The 15,201-nt window shown below is 42.8% G+C and overlaps 1 protein-coding gene across 2 annotated transcripts in view; it reads right to left on the bottom strand.

The window, feature by feature from the left end:
• Window positions 1–15,201, bottom strand: part of GRM7 (glutamate metabotropic receptor 7) — a gene marked incomplete at both ends in the record, with an annotated part of 809,284 nt that overhangs the window by 116,208 nt on the left and 677,875 nt on the right. The window lies entirely within an intron of this gene.

A 15,201-nucleotide genomic window follows, 5' to 3' on the forward strand; every position in this document is an offset into this window, starting at 1 on the left:
GGATCTACCTTCTGGACATTTCATCCTGGAGGATCCCATCTACCCACTTACCTCATGGAACTGCTATTTCCTACCCAATAGGATGCCTAGCTTCCATCCAATACCAGTTCGGGAGCTACCTGTCCAAGTAAGGCCTGGGAGGAAGGGACCAGGGGTGACACTGCAGGAGCCTCAGAGGAGGGAGAGCTGCCCAGAGAAACCAGGCCCTGAAATGGGCCTCCTTCACCTCGTGTGATAAGGCCTCTGGATCTCCTGCCGTCCTAAAATAGACCCCCTTCTCCCTAGAAAACAGCTCTACCATGACCAACACGGTCCCCATCTTCCTGAAACAGCCCTGCCTTTGGCTCTAACGGCAAGCTGCACGTAACCTGCACGCCTTCTGCCTTCTTGTTCCCCTTTAACCCCGCTTCTTCGCTCACCTTTTCTCTCCTCCTTCCCTTTGCTGATACTGTCAGTGAAATGCCTTGAGGCAAATACCTCCCCTCCAGCCTGGGCCTCTCTTTGGAAGTCCTACCATTTCAAATGCCTACGGCCCATTTCCACTTGGATGTCCAGTCATCACTTCAATGTGAACCTATGAACACAGCCTGTACAAAAGACAGAGCAGAAGCAGACAGACGGCATCTTCCTATTTCTTTACCCCATGAGTTGTGCAGCCCTTAGTAAACCACTTCGGAGCCTCAGCTTTCCCATCTGTAACAAGCAAATGATTTTAAAGGGCTCATTCAGCTATAAAATTCAGTGATTTAAAAAAAATCTAACCCCTGTACTAGTTGCCTTGCTTTTTTTTTTTTTTTTTTTTTTTTTTGCGGTACGCGGGCCTCCCACTGTTGTGGCCTCTCCCGTTGCGGAGCACAGGCTCCGGACGCGCAGGCTCAGCGGCCATGGCTCACGGGCCCAGCCGCTCCGCGGTATGTGGGATCTTCCCGGACCGGGGCACGAACCCGTGTCCCCTGCATCGGCAGGCGGACTCTCAACCACTGCGCCACCAGGGAAGCCCTGCCTTGCTTTTTGCAAGAATTTCATCTTTTTTTCCTTACTCTCCCGACTTTGAACTTGGGATTCTTTTCTTCTCATTCCTATTCTCTCCAACAAATCTTGTTATTTCTTTGAAAGGTCCCTTGCATGCATTTGACTCAGCATTCCAAAGGCACCACCCCACAGCTGACCCTCATCACAATATAACAGCTACTAGAGGCTTCTAAAGAGTTCTCCTGTCCTGGAAATACTCCCATTGCCCACTGTACACTGATGTGTATAAATAGGCCTTCCTAAAGCTTTGCTTTCCTTTCCTGCTCCAATCTTCCCAAGGTTGCCAGCCAGGGGAAGTTCAAACTTTGAAAAGACAAAGTAGAACAGCCAGAAGATTACAACTAATCTTATCTGCAGTAAGATTTTTAAGATACATTAACGTTCACGGAGACCCTAAAACCTTTCCGACCCCGAGTTAGGTACTTTCCATACACGATCTCATTAAATCTTTATGACTGTTCAGAAACAGCAGATTATATCACAGTCAGTACAGATAATTTGTGAATAGCTTAACTGTAGATCCTACAAGCTGCTATAGCACTTTCCATACAGTAAAATTTTGTAATGTGCGAAAAGTATTATGTAAACTGAACTCCACGTATAGGTTTTGCTAGTATTAGAAATTCTTACGTTATCAGATACTAGAGTACACACAACCAAGTGTAATTGCGTAGTTATTCCAAAGCCAGATGTAAATGATCTGCAGTTGTGCAGTTTCTGAGCATGTAGGTACAATTACGATTTCCTGTGCGGAGTCCTACTGCACACCCTTAATCCCTGGTGTTCACGTGGCCTCACTCAGAGGCCATCCTCATCCCACACATGAAACAGCAACAAACTCACTCGGATCCCTCATCCTGCTTCACTCTCCTTTATTTTTCTTCACAGCAATCACTATCAGCTCACTTTCTACATTTTTGTTGAATGTACAGTCTGAGACTATTGACTTCGGTGCATTGCTGTATCTAATTCTCAAAACAATCTCATTAGATAGACATCGTTACCTCTCTTTATAAAGGGCTGAAATTTAAAGGGCCTTAGGGGTTTGTGCCTGTGCCGGGGGCTTCACGTTTCCGCATCAAATACCAAGAGCACAGTCCCACAGACACGGCTTCGCCAGCTCCCATAAGCCCGTAGGGGTTCTGCCTCTCTTACTGAGCCTGGGCTAAGTTTTCTTTCAGATTTCACCTCGATCCCTGCTTGAAAGTGGGTCAGTTCCACCCTGTTCTATGCCCGAGAACATCACTTCCCTCTCCATAGCACTTAGCGTCACTGCAGTTTTCCACGTATTTGTGGGACATAAAGAATGGCCACTTCTCCCACCTGACCACAATTCTTGAGGACAAGGGCCATGTCCATTTCCCCCAGGGGTGGACCCTTCACGCACAGTATGCATTCAACTCGATATCTGTGAAAAGTATGAGCGTGGAGCACGTGTGTGCAAAGCCAAGGTACTCTCCTGCACTTCGAAAGAAAGGGCAACATGGCACAGGTAGGATGCTATGGGCAGGGAAGTTTCATGCCTGGATTTGGCTCATCTTTTGATCCCACATGCCTACCACAGAGTAGGTGCTTCATGAATATGACCATTGAACGACTGAAGAAACTGACACCTTAAATCCATCCCTGAGCCATGTATAATGCTCTGCCCTATAGTTTTCAGGACAAGAGTGACTCTGCCTTGTGATTTGGGGTAACTCCTCTCCAAGCTTCAGTTCTTTGGTCTGAAAGATGGAGATGACCGCACCTTCTTTCCAGAACTGCAGATATTAAGCGAGATAATGGATCCAGACATAAACTTACAAAGTCTGATGAGGCGAGAGAGCTGCTGTTCAGGCATCTCCCCCAGATTCATCGGCAGCATTTTAACACCCCATTCCCCTTTATCTTGATCCCATCTTCCATGTTCTGGCTTCTCTTGGTGAAAAGTCCTCCAGGCTTTCCACGATGTCAGCACATAGCTAGGCTGCCACAGTTACGCCCCTGTCGGCTTTTTCCATTATGAACTCCTATTTTCAGGAGCTCCGTGTGTTAGTGGGGACTCTGTGGTTTCATCATTTTCTGTAATTGCTGTGAGCTACCACCTCCCTCCATGTGAATGACATTTCGCATATTTTCCTGGTCTGAACAGCACCCAAGAAACCACATTTCATTGATCAGGGCTGTTGTCTTTCCTTTGAGAGCGCATTTAAAAAATAAATGATAAAAAGAGTCCTGTAACGGGATATGGGTAAGAAAGACATGTTTCGAATATTCAGGCACTTCCCCTCCCTCTCACCCTCAGCTGAAGGGACTAATGCGATACACATTTTACAGCTGCATTCCGCTGGACGCTAATTTCATCTATAATTCTTCTGGCAGAGTCCACGTTCTGTGTTTAATTAACTAAATGACTTGAGCCATCCAATCCCTGTTGCTACTAATGTATCACAATTAGAGCAAATGGTAGCCATGGAAACCACTGGCTCCATCAAAATTCGTCAAACAAGGATGGCTTTATTTTGGAGCCCATCGAGTACACGACTCTGCACAGCATACGTGTATGGTTATTGCTGAATGGGGATTTAGTCATTTTGGAATGTAATGTGAAGCTCCTCATCTCAATCGAATGTCATTATAAGGAGTCTGTCATTTTACTCAGGTTTGCTAAGTTCCATTAATTTCCAGATCCCTCGTATTTGTGTTCATTTAGAGAGGTACTGAAGTCCCTAAAAATAGATCTGAATTCAGATCTAGTCCCCACCTATGGGGGTGGGGAAATGCATCCCTTTTCTATGGTATAACAAGGAAAAGATAAAAATCTGTTTGGGGCTAATGCTGGGACAACCTTGAAGTTAATTATTCACCTGCTTCTCTAAGTTGGGTTTTTCTCCCTACTCACTTGTGGCAGGAATATTTGTTTCAGTTATTTTGCCACCAGGGTCTGCTCCACCACTGGCAAGGTACACTATCGAAATTCTGGACAAGGCTGCTGTAACGTAACAGGCAAGGAGATGGGATCTGTTGCTCCCAAATAGGCATTGCTAAATGGTAGCTTTTACCATTTGGGTCATTTTAAAGCAATTTCTGTACTCTATAACCAGATATCAAAAGGAAGAGAAAAGTAACAGGCTACATGCCTCCACCAGCATATAAAAGCCATTTCAGGAACAAAGTCACATACGTATAGGGATGGGTACCTCGTATATAATATTGGTGCTGCGTCCACGTGCCGGTACACTGCCTGCTGCGATATAAACATAAACCGAGAGTACTGACCTGCTACTCACTTCCTGAAGATCCCTTTCTGAAAGTAAACTGTGGTTTTAAATTAGAACCGTCCATGGAGACGGTCACTTAATATTGTATCGAAAATCCTGAAACATGACCCTCTTTCCCTAAAAGATGTTGGGGTCAGGGGAATAACTAGAGTTGGCAGAAAAAACAGAGGGCACCTAGTTAAATGTAAATTCTGGATAAAAAAACAAAGGGACGCATTTTTAGTAGGACTATGTCCCAAATAGTGCCAGTTTATACTAACAATGATTCACAGTTTATTTAAGATTGAAATTTCATTGAGCAAACTGTATTTTTATTTGCTCCGTCTGGCAACTCTAGAAGCAAAATTTGTGTAGAGATCATTTATTTTTCAGTCTTGAAACACTATTAATGTTGTTACAGGTCTCCTTTTCTACGTCTTCATACTCAGCTCCCTACCAGCAAGGGGAGGGGGCCATGAGACTTGGGAGGAAAAAAGAGGCAGGACTGGTGGGATCTTTGTGGTTGGCATTCAGTTGGCTGCCATTTCGAAAAGAAAGGCAGGGCTTCCCCGGTGGCGCAGTGGTTAGGAATCTGCCTGCCAATGCACGGGACACGGGTTCAAGCCCCGGTCCGGGAAGATCCCACACACCACGGAGCAAGTAAGCCCGTGTGCCACAACTACTGAGCCTGCGCTCTAGAACCCACGAGCCACAAATACTGAAGCCCGAGTGCCACAACTACTGAAGCCCACGTGCCTAGAGCCTGTGCTCCACCACAAGAGAAGCCACTGCAATGAGAAGCCTGCGCACCGCAACGAAGAGTAGCCCTTTGCTCGCTGCAACTAAAGCCTGCCTGCAGCAATGAAGACCCAGTGCAGCCAAAAATAAAATTAATTAATTAACTGTTTAATTTAAAAAAAAGAAAAGAAAAGGCAGAATTTTAAGAAAATGGCACTGGACTGCCGGAATGTTTCGGTAACACCTGTCTCACTCATCATGGACAACCGAGGCCAGATCTGATGAACTCTGAGGAAGGCGAACTTAGAATGTTAAGACATAAAATGTGAGACTGTTTATGAGTCCCGGCCATTTCTTTCAAGGGAGAACTCTCTCACACAGAGTTGAATTCTTTCCATCTGCCGTGAGTAAGCCCTCCACACACTGAATCCTGCCATAAGCAGGCCCACGATCCACGGAGAGCACGTTGCCTTAAAGATAAATTCCTGGATAACTTCCATGTGTCACTGCTTTGGCTCAGAAGACATATGGCCAACACAGCAGTGGACAGTGATCCCTGCAAGATGGGTCTCTTGGGAGTGGCTTCTGAAGCCACCTCTCAAACTTTCACGTTGTTCCAAAAATGAGCTCCCTTACTGCACTAAGCCACACTGGTTAGTACGTCGGCCCTTGATATCTTGCTTTTGGTCTTCACTCAAACTCCTGAAACCAGGCAGCTCTTTCTACGCAAAGGCCAACATTTTCTGAAATCCATCCATTTCTCCCTTCCTTGTACGTGCCCGCGGGCGGACTCAGAGCCATTCTGTTGCACAGTCCGATTCAGACTTTTACTGACACCTGACATTTGAGTAACACCCCAATTCCTCAGTTTCATCAGTTAGGGCCACTTTAGCCTTCACATTAGGTCGATAACCTAAATTGTTAGCTGGAGTGGTGTCACACCACCAGAGAGGAAAAGAATGCCTTCAAATTACAGTTAATTAACTTCATTAAGGGCGACAGCGTTCCGTGACACGTACTGGCCAAGTGGGCAGACTAAACTACGCCTAGCGCCTCTCATTTCCTGAACATCCTGGGCTTTCTTGTGCCTCTGCCCCATTGCCTGCTCCTCACTGGTGTTATGGTCCAAGGAAAGATCACCTACATACCCTCCAGTCTAAGATAGGACCAATTTCTGACAATGTATCCTCTGGACCGCCAGTGATAGAAACTTTTATAAAGCAACATTCACTACAGCTCTGCATTCCCTGAAGGGACTGGAAGTGGGCAATTTCTGCTTACAGATTGCTGCTCCTGGTCCAGAGGACTGGACCTTCAAATGGCTTTTCTGCATCATTATCAGGAAGGGGCTGCGGACATGCCTGGCCCGCTGTCACTGACACCCTTCAAGGTATGTCCTCCTAAAAGAGCCAGTGGATGGAGCAGTTGCTTGACAGCTCCTGGGAAAGAGAGGAGGCTTTGTGTTGGCGAGTCATGCGGCGGATTCTAGGTTACAGTCAAGATGGACTTTGAAAACTAATATTCATGCAGGCTCAATTCAATAGTCTATTCGTACTCTATTTGCAATATTTAATTGGGTTCTTTAAAATCACTGGTGGCAATAGAAAAAGGACCTAGAGATAATCATACTAAGTGAAGTAAGTCAAACAGAGAGAGACAAGTATCATATGATATCACCTATATGTGGAATCTAAAAAAATGATACAAATGAACTTTGCTTACAAAACAGAAATAGACTCACAGATAGAGAAAACAAACATATGGTTACCAAAGGGGAAAGGTGGGCACAGGGATAAATCAGGAGTTTGGGGTTAACATATACACACTACTATATATAAAGTAGATAATTAGCAAGGCCCTACAGTATAGCACAGAGAACTCTATTCAATATTCTGTAATAACCTGTAAGGGAAAAGAATCCAAAAAAAGAATGGATATATGCATATGTATAGCTGAATCACTTTGCTGTACGCCTGAAACTAATGCAATGTTGTAAATCGATTATACTGCAATATTAAATAAAAATTACATTAAAGAAAAATAACCTGCTTGGACCCACAGTGACCGACAGTAACAAAATCAAAACCAAAAACCTTGTTCCCCTGTCCCAGCTTTTCTCTGACCACTTGGAAAGCGGTCACATTTCCTGAATGTTCCTTTTGACGTTTAAGCACACAGTCTTTGATTGCTACGGCTACTGTTGGCTAGCTAGACCCAGCATTTTCCTTTGAACAAAAACTTAGGCGGGACTTAATGAATGCCATGCAAGTTCCAAAGGCAAGAGTGCTTTCTAAGTATTAGCTTATTTAATGATCACGCAACCCTACCATGTAGATAGCACCACTTCCGCATTTTACAAATGAAGAAACTGAGGCCGGAAAGGTGAATGATTCACTCTAAATTATCCCCACCTCCTTCATGCAGAGGTGGGGCTTGATGCTTGGCTCTATATGAAAAATTTAAAACATGAAAGTAATAACTATATCAGCCAACAGTTACAATGCACCTACTGTGTGCTGATCACTGAGATAAGCGTTATCCAGTCTTCCCTTCAGCAATCCTGTGCTACGGGTGTTCCTACCCTCTCCCCACCGCTCTGCATGTAAGAACACTGAGGCACAAGAAGGGTTCCGTGGTCTGCCCGGGGGCAGCAGTGCCGCCCAGTGCCCTTAAGGGCCACGCTTGGACCCCCCCTCACCACCCCATCCCATCCCGCCAGCCCCGCGCCCCACTGTCCTGGGGTATTTATTACCGAATTGCAACGGTTTTCGTTTACTTCTCAAAATCCTTATTCTTTAATAAAGGTGAATATTTGTAATTGTTTGTCCAAAAACAACTCCCCTCAAATCTCTCCAAACTCTTCTCTCTCTCCAGGAAGTTAATATCTTAAGTGTCCTGCTGCATTCACTCTGTTATTCTGTGCATACAGCTCTATCAAGCCTGTCCACTCTGTCTTAGAGGTGTTTTCTGTTTCAGTTTTTTCCTCTCCTTCATTTATTTTTGCCCTTACTTGCAAGAGTTTTATATAAATATATATGTACACACATACAGACATATATACATAAATATATGGGTTATGTATATATACTTTATATATATATACACACACACACACATATATAAATGGCTTCTGGATTGTTTTTCTTAGTTCTTCAAATATTTTTCAAATTTATATTTATAGATTTTGCTTTTTAAATTTAGCTGTTGTATATGACATGACGTATGGGTTGAAATATTTTTTCCTTCCATAATGGATAATCCAGCTCGTCCCACATTATGCACTGAGCAGAACATCCTAACTTGATGATTTACAATGACACTTTTATTATAAACCAAATTTTCCCATAAACATGAGTCTCTTTCTGTACTCTCTATTATGTTCAGTTAAGCAATTTATCACCCTTACAACAATTCCACAACATTTTAATTACATTTGCTTGGATGTATATACTGCCGTGTGATATGGTAAATCACTAACACTCCTTTTCCAAACTTGTTGTTATTATTGTTTTTTCCAGATTACCTTGAGAATCAGTTTACCTAATTCCATTTTTACAATTTTTACCAGAATTACATTGCATCTATAGGTGAATTTCAAACTGAATGATCAGTTCTTTTTTCCCGCCAAAAGCCTTACTCTCAATTCATGAGGCATCTTTTAAGTTTTCCTTTCTGAAGTCAGTCATTATGGCAATAAAACTATGGTCTAAGGCAGGGTTTCTAAGCTAATCAGTGCTTTTAATTAGTAATTTCAGGCTTCCCATTGTGCTGATCAAAAAAATGTTGACGTTCTCTTATATGTCTTATCTCCTCTTTAAGACGTTTATTATACGTACAGAGGAGACACCAAACATACATACTTTATAAGAAAAGAAAAACATACAGAAAAATGCATGACCCAGGAGTTAATGAGTGCTAGATTGTTGTGTGAGGAGAGTTCAGTGTGGCTGGAGTCTTGATGGGAAGCTGCAGGGGTGGGGAAATGATCTCAGTCATGACAGACCTACTCAAAGTTTGGAGCAGCCTGTGCCATCAGCACAGCACTGGCTTCCCTGCATGCAGCAGGAATTCTGGGTTAGCATCCTGAGCTTCAGTGTTTCAAGAAGGATAGTCTGCATTATGTGTAACAAGCACACAATACATAGATGTATACACTTGAAAATATTCTAAGCCATGAAGAAAACTCTTTTTTTTTTTTTTTTGCATGGGGGTGGTCTTTAGTGTTGAAAGAGCTGTATGCGTTTCATTTCAGAAGCTTAAAAATGTGTGCAAATTGTTGCCAGTGGTAAAGTCTGTTAGCATAAGACATTACATTTTCTACATAGAAAGTAAACATTTTTATTTGACCTTTGAGTAAAATAATACCTAACTAGAGCATCATTAAAAATTGCATTTTGGGACATTTCTGCTAATGGCTTACAACTTATTTCAGACCAACCCTTCCATGGAGGACAACACGAAAAACTGAACAAACTTGAATATATTTTTACTTATCTACCTGTGTAGATATCTTGTCAGTTTCAAGCACTGAAGAGCTAACAAGACAGAAAAGAATCCCAGGGGGATTATTCTAAGTGAGAAGGGGAAAAAAAAATCGGAGTGAAGCAATCCTGGCATTTGGGGCAGCCTTTTCCCCCATCCTCTTCTATTTTGCTTTTCCTCAAGAACCACATGCTTATTCTGGAAAAACCTCCTGTACATCCAAGCTTTAGTTTGAGACCTCTTAGGGCCATAAGCTAGAAATAGGGACTACCTAGGGAATCAGCTTAGCCTTGCTTAAAAGCAAAAGTGAGTCTTCCCTGGATAAAATATTAGTATCTACTACTTCAAACTATCTGTATGATTTCTCTCACAGTGTCAGCAGGCATTAATTATTAGGTATTCAACGTAACAGGACTGAAAAAGGATGGCAACAAATTCATAACTTAGTGCATTAGAACAGAGCTCAAGAGAAAATGGATTTAGATTTGTCAGAAGAAAAAAACCCAAAAGAGAAAATTATGAAAAACAATGGACACATTAAGACATTCTAAGTTACTTAAACTTAGAATTTCAGTATTAATTAAAATTGAGCATGGGGAAGAGATAATATTTAATTAGATAATGGCTGAGAACGAATAAAACTGATACAATATGATGGAGACAGTGATACACGGATTTTAAAAAGTGCTGCAAAACTCTATGGCGGGATGGATACACACACACACATGCACACATGACATACAAGTGATGAAAACCAAGGAGGATATCTTGAAAATGGATAGAAAAAACTTAAATACATACTGCTTTCAGAGAAGAAAAACTATGGCTGACTTCTCAACAAAAACAATCTAAGTCAAACACCCTAAAATGCTATCTTTAAAGTGGAACTACTAAATAGCGTATGATATTGCCTATCTGTGGAATCTAAAACAATGATACAAATGAACTTATTTATAAAGCAGAAACAGATTCACAGACATAGACAACTCACGGTTACCAAAGGGCGAAGGGGAGGGGAAGGGTAACTCGGGAGTTTGGGATGAACACATACACACACTATGCCTGGAGCGGAAGACCAACAAGGACCTACTCTATAGCACAGGGAACGCTACTCAGTACTCCGTAATGACCTATATGGGAAAAAATAGGAAAAAGAATAGATATATATGTGTGTCTAACTGAATCACTCTGCCGTACACCTGAAACACTGTAACTCAACTGTATTTCAATAAAAAATTAAAAAGTAAGATGGAACTAAATTTCCAAACAAAAACTGAACTGCCCAAGAGGTATGACAGGGACAGGAAAAGTGAGTTCAGATCACAGTTCAGAGACTTAAGAAGAAACGATGGGTCAGAAAGAATACGTAAGCGGGAAGGTATAAATGAATCTTAAATCTATTATACAATAGTACTGACTTTTCTGGTATAAAACGCAGGACAACAGTGACATATAAATAAAGAAGGGAGGGCTTCCCTGGTGGCACAGTGGTTGAGAATCTGCCTGCCAATGCAGGGGACACGGGTTCGAGCCCTGGTCTGGGAGGATCCCACATGCTGCGGAGCAACTAGGCCCGTGAGCCACAGCTACTGAGCCTGCGCGTCTGGAGCCTGTGCTCCGCAACAAGAGAGGCCGCGATAGTGAGAGGCCCGCGCACCGCGATGAAGAGTGGTCCCCGCTTGCCACAACTAGGGGAAGCCCTCGCACAGAAACGAAGACCCAACACAGCAAAAATAAATAAATTAATTAAGAAACTCCTACCCCCAACATCTAAAAAAAAAGAAAAAAAAGAAGGGAGTTCATGAAATTACTATTCCAAGACATCAGCAGTATCAGAAAAAAAAATGGTAAAAGTAATCATTCCTATTACACTTTGATTCAAGATGGCCTGTTGTACTGTTGGGGGTAAGTGAAAACATGCATAACAGGTTAAAGCAGGAGAGGGAAATGAAAACGTTCTCTATTTGTTTTATGTTCCTTTCTTGCTTTCTTTTGGATTAGTCAAGAGGGACAAACTCAAAGATTAATCTTGCCAGATGAGATTATAAAATAAAACCCAGCTATATACTTTAAATGTAAGGGGAGAGAAAGTCCAAAGCAGAAGGCTAGAAGAGGTATGCCTCTTGGACTTGGCTGTTTACGGTAAACCATCTGAGAAGTGGGCCAAGACTGGGAATCCTGGGGTTTTTAGCTTCAACTGGCTTCTTCAGTTTCTGCCATCACTCCACACCTACTAAGGAGTGAGTGACAGGAAGGGGGGACAGCGGGCATTTCTGGATGCTGGTTATGTTCTGATTACCAATTTGGGACCTGGTTATCTGGATGTGTTTGTTCATTGCGTGAAAATGCTTTGAGATGTCCGTGTATGGTTCAGGTACTTTATTTAAATTAATCAACTCGATTATTTTAAACTAAGGTTTACCACAAGTTAAACAATGATCTTATCAGAACTTCTGATATAAAAAATAAGTTTTCCCAGACTTTCCTTGTATGAAGACTTCAGTAGGGTGTGTAGATTAATCAAAATATCAAAACGTGGAGGTCTTGATGTCACAAGATGAGACCAAACATCAATCATCATCTTCTGAGTCAGTTTAAATGATGCTCTCACGCCATGATGTTTAGACGAGGCCTTAGAGAGGAAACCCAGGCTGGGATCACCTACTTCCCCAGTCACGGGTCATGTATATTTGGGAAGTATGTTCTCCCTGTTAAAAACCCAACATTCTGCAACTGCTAGAGAAAAGCAGCAACTCTGTACATTCAGAAGATGAGGACATTTTCTTCTCTGCTTCCCTGCCCTGGGAGAAATGATGGCCTTATGTTTACTTTCTGAGTGTCAGGGATAAATAATACCACATATCTGGAGGGTTCATCAAATGCCCAGTCACCATCTGGGCTGAAATCTAGCTGCCTTTACAAATGTTTTGTCGGCCATAATGGAATCCTGTTGAAATACACCTGACATACGTACGCTCTGCTCGGGATACTGAATGCAGAGGCTAAGTGCCATCTAGCAGGTGGGGGATGACCATGGAGGCAAATCTCTTATTGGTCAAATGAACAAAATCTTTACTATCTAAGCAAAATCTCACTCATCTAGTAGCCCCTGATTGCAAATCCACATTCATTCTGACTAAGCCAAACAGGCAGAATTTAACTCAGCTGATAAAAAGTATTTCCGAGGCAAACTGAAAGGGTAAATATGTTGGGAGGTTGTTTGTAAGGTCTTCACATAAATATGTTAAAAAAGACTTTGAAACAGTAATTATATATTCATACTGCTGATAATTATATGTTCACATTATCTGTTCATTAAAGCAGCTCATTAATTTACTCTGAAAGAGTAATTGGTTCAAGTTACTGTGCATATTTGAAGGAAATGAAATTCTGCTTCCTTGAAGATAAACAGTGGATCTTTTACTGCATCTAATGTCCACAAACTCATTCAAATTCATGCAGTTTTACTGAAGTTGTCTTTAAGAATTCTTCCCGGCTGCCCAAATAATCGGTATTCTCTCCTCTGAGTCTTTCCAGATATTAACACATCTGAACAACTATCTCCCGGACCTTTTGTCGTCATCCATCCGGAATCCTCTCCACCCTTCATCTTAATTCTGCCCTTGGAGGCCACAGGGACAAATCTGAGCCTCTGCCCCAAGACAACCTGCTGCCTGTCTATTTTAAGAAAGCTATTATGACTCTTCAGCTTCTCCAGGTTAAATGTATCCTATTTCCTCCCTGAAGAAGTGAGATTAGAGCTGAGCTTTTCAGTGAGCCTCTTGAACTTGGCCACTCACTCTAAATCTAGACCTAACCTGATTCCAACCTTTCCAAGGAATTTCATCTCAGAGTTCCCTCCTCAAAAGCAAGGCCTTGTCTTGACTTCTGCACACCTTAGCTCAGGGCCTGGCATATGGAACACCTATTTTCCAATGGTTTTAAAGGCTTAGTAAACATGATCACAATTTAATTCTGACAACAAACTCATGGCAGTAGCTAGTGATACTACTGTTGACACACCCATTTTACAGATGAAAATACTGAGAAACAGGTTGAAGAAAACTGACTAAGGGCGTGTAACCCAACAGTGGTGAGCTAGTATCAGGGCCTTTGAGGTCTGGCTCTGAAGTCCAGGGTTTTTACTGCCAAGCTACTAACCATTCTGTCATCCTGTACTGTTAACACCATGAATATAGAATTATACTCCAAGACTTTCAGAACAAAGTCTTGATACAAGAAAGCATCTAGCAAAGCAACCCAGGTAAAGGAGTGAGTCTAACAGAGGTCAAGGGCTTTCAAGGTAACAAAAGTTAGGATCAAACTTCTGGGCTACTAGCTTTCAGTCCAAAGCTCTTCCTATAGTATTCTGCATGGGAACTATGAATATCTAAAAAAACGATCATCCACAGTTTTCAAAAATTATCATGTATGATTTTGTACTCTCCTACTCTAAATTAACTTCCATGCTGGAAACCTCTAGCCCCCTGTTGGCAAGTCTGGCCGCACAGAACTGTGCATTTCCACCTTTAACGGGCATAGGCAGGTCACCTGGGGATCTCATTACAACAACGCAAATTCTGATTCAGCAGGTCTGGGGTCAGGCCTGAGATTCTGCGTTTCTACCAGGGCTCTCAGATGATGCCAAGGCTTTCGGTCCATGGGTCAACTTCCGTGAGCAAGGACAAAGCTGTCTGGTGGTCTGGGCTCCAGTTTCCATTCCCAGCCATTGGGAGGCTCGGCCTCAGGAATCAGAAAGACCCATCCAGCCCTCGTAAGTCTATGACACTTTATTTGTTTCTCTCTGGCCTCTCGCTAACTTCTTTATTCTCTTGGCCGACTCTTCAGTATGTTTGGAGTGACTTCAATAGGTGTGTGAGCATTGAGAAAGGCCTTCCAAACAGACCTGCCCGCCCCCCACCCCACACACCGCTTTGCAACTTAGTAAACTCCTCCCTAAGGCACGGATGCCTCATCTATAAAATGCACATAATCCCTCGACTACACTAGGTAGCTGAAAGGATCCCAAGGGTGGTGTTTACCCTTTGGCCCATTGTAAAAAATCAATAGACAGTAGTTTCTATCCCCCCACACCGACACCACTCCCAAATAAATTACAGGGTCAGCCACATCACCTGCCTTCTCAAAAGTTGTCTAGAGCTTACTAGTATTTTTTTTTAAGTAAATTATACCCATTATGATCAACTGGGAGTAAGTAGAGTCCTCTCTCACTACTATCCTTAAAAATAAGATGCTTCTCTTTAAGTCCACAATAGGGGGCCAGTATATGCCAAGCCACCTTAGAGAGAGTAGCCCGAGTCCAGAATTCTAAGGCCAAAGATGACACGAGGCCAGAAGACCTACAGGAAGAACGTAGGGAGAAGAGAGGGGGTTGGTTGGCCAGGTGAACTTAGATAAGGCACCGTGTAAGAGCCCAGAACTGATAGATATGTCTGGTTCTCTTGGCAAGAGCACACAGACCGAGGAGAGAGTTACCGGGTGAACGAACTCGAAGCCCTTAACCACTCAGCCATATGGTCCCACATTATTTGCCTGACCACAGGAAAAGGAACACGCTCGTCACGCCGAACTGGATATGCTGGCTTCAGGGACAGTTCTGTTTGACGTTGCAAACGAATGACCCACCAGTTCAGTTTTGATACATCAGTCGCCTGAGCTAGGATGATTGGAGTGGACTTATTATAGAGGT

This window comes from Hyperoodon ampullatus (genome assembly GCF_949752795.1).
Source record: "Hyperoodon ampullatus genome assembly, chromosome: 10".
Taxonomy (NCBI): Eukaryota; Metazoa; Chordata; class Mammalia; order Artiodactyla; family Ziphiidae; genus Hyperoodon; species Hyperoodon ampullatus.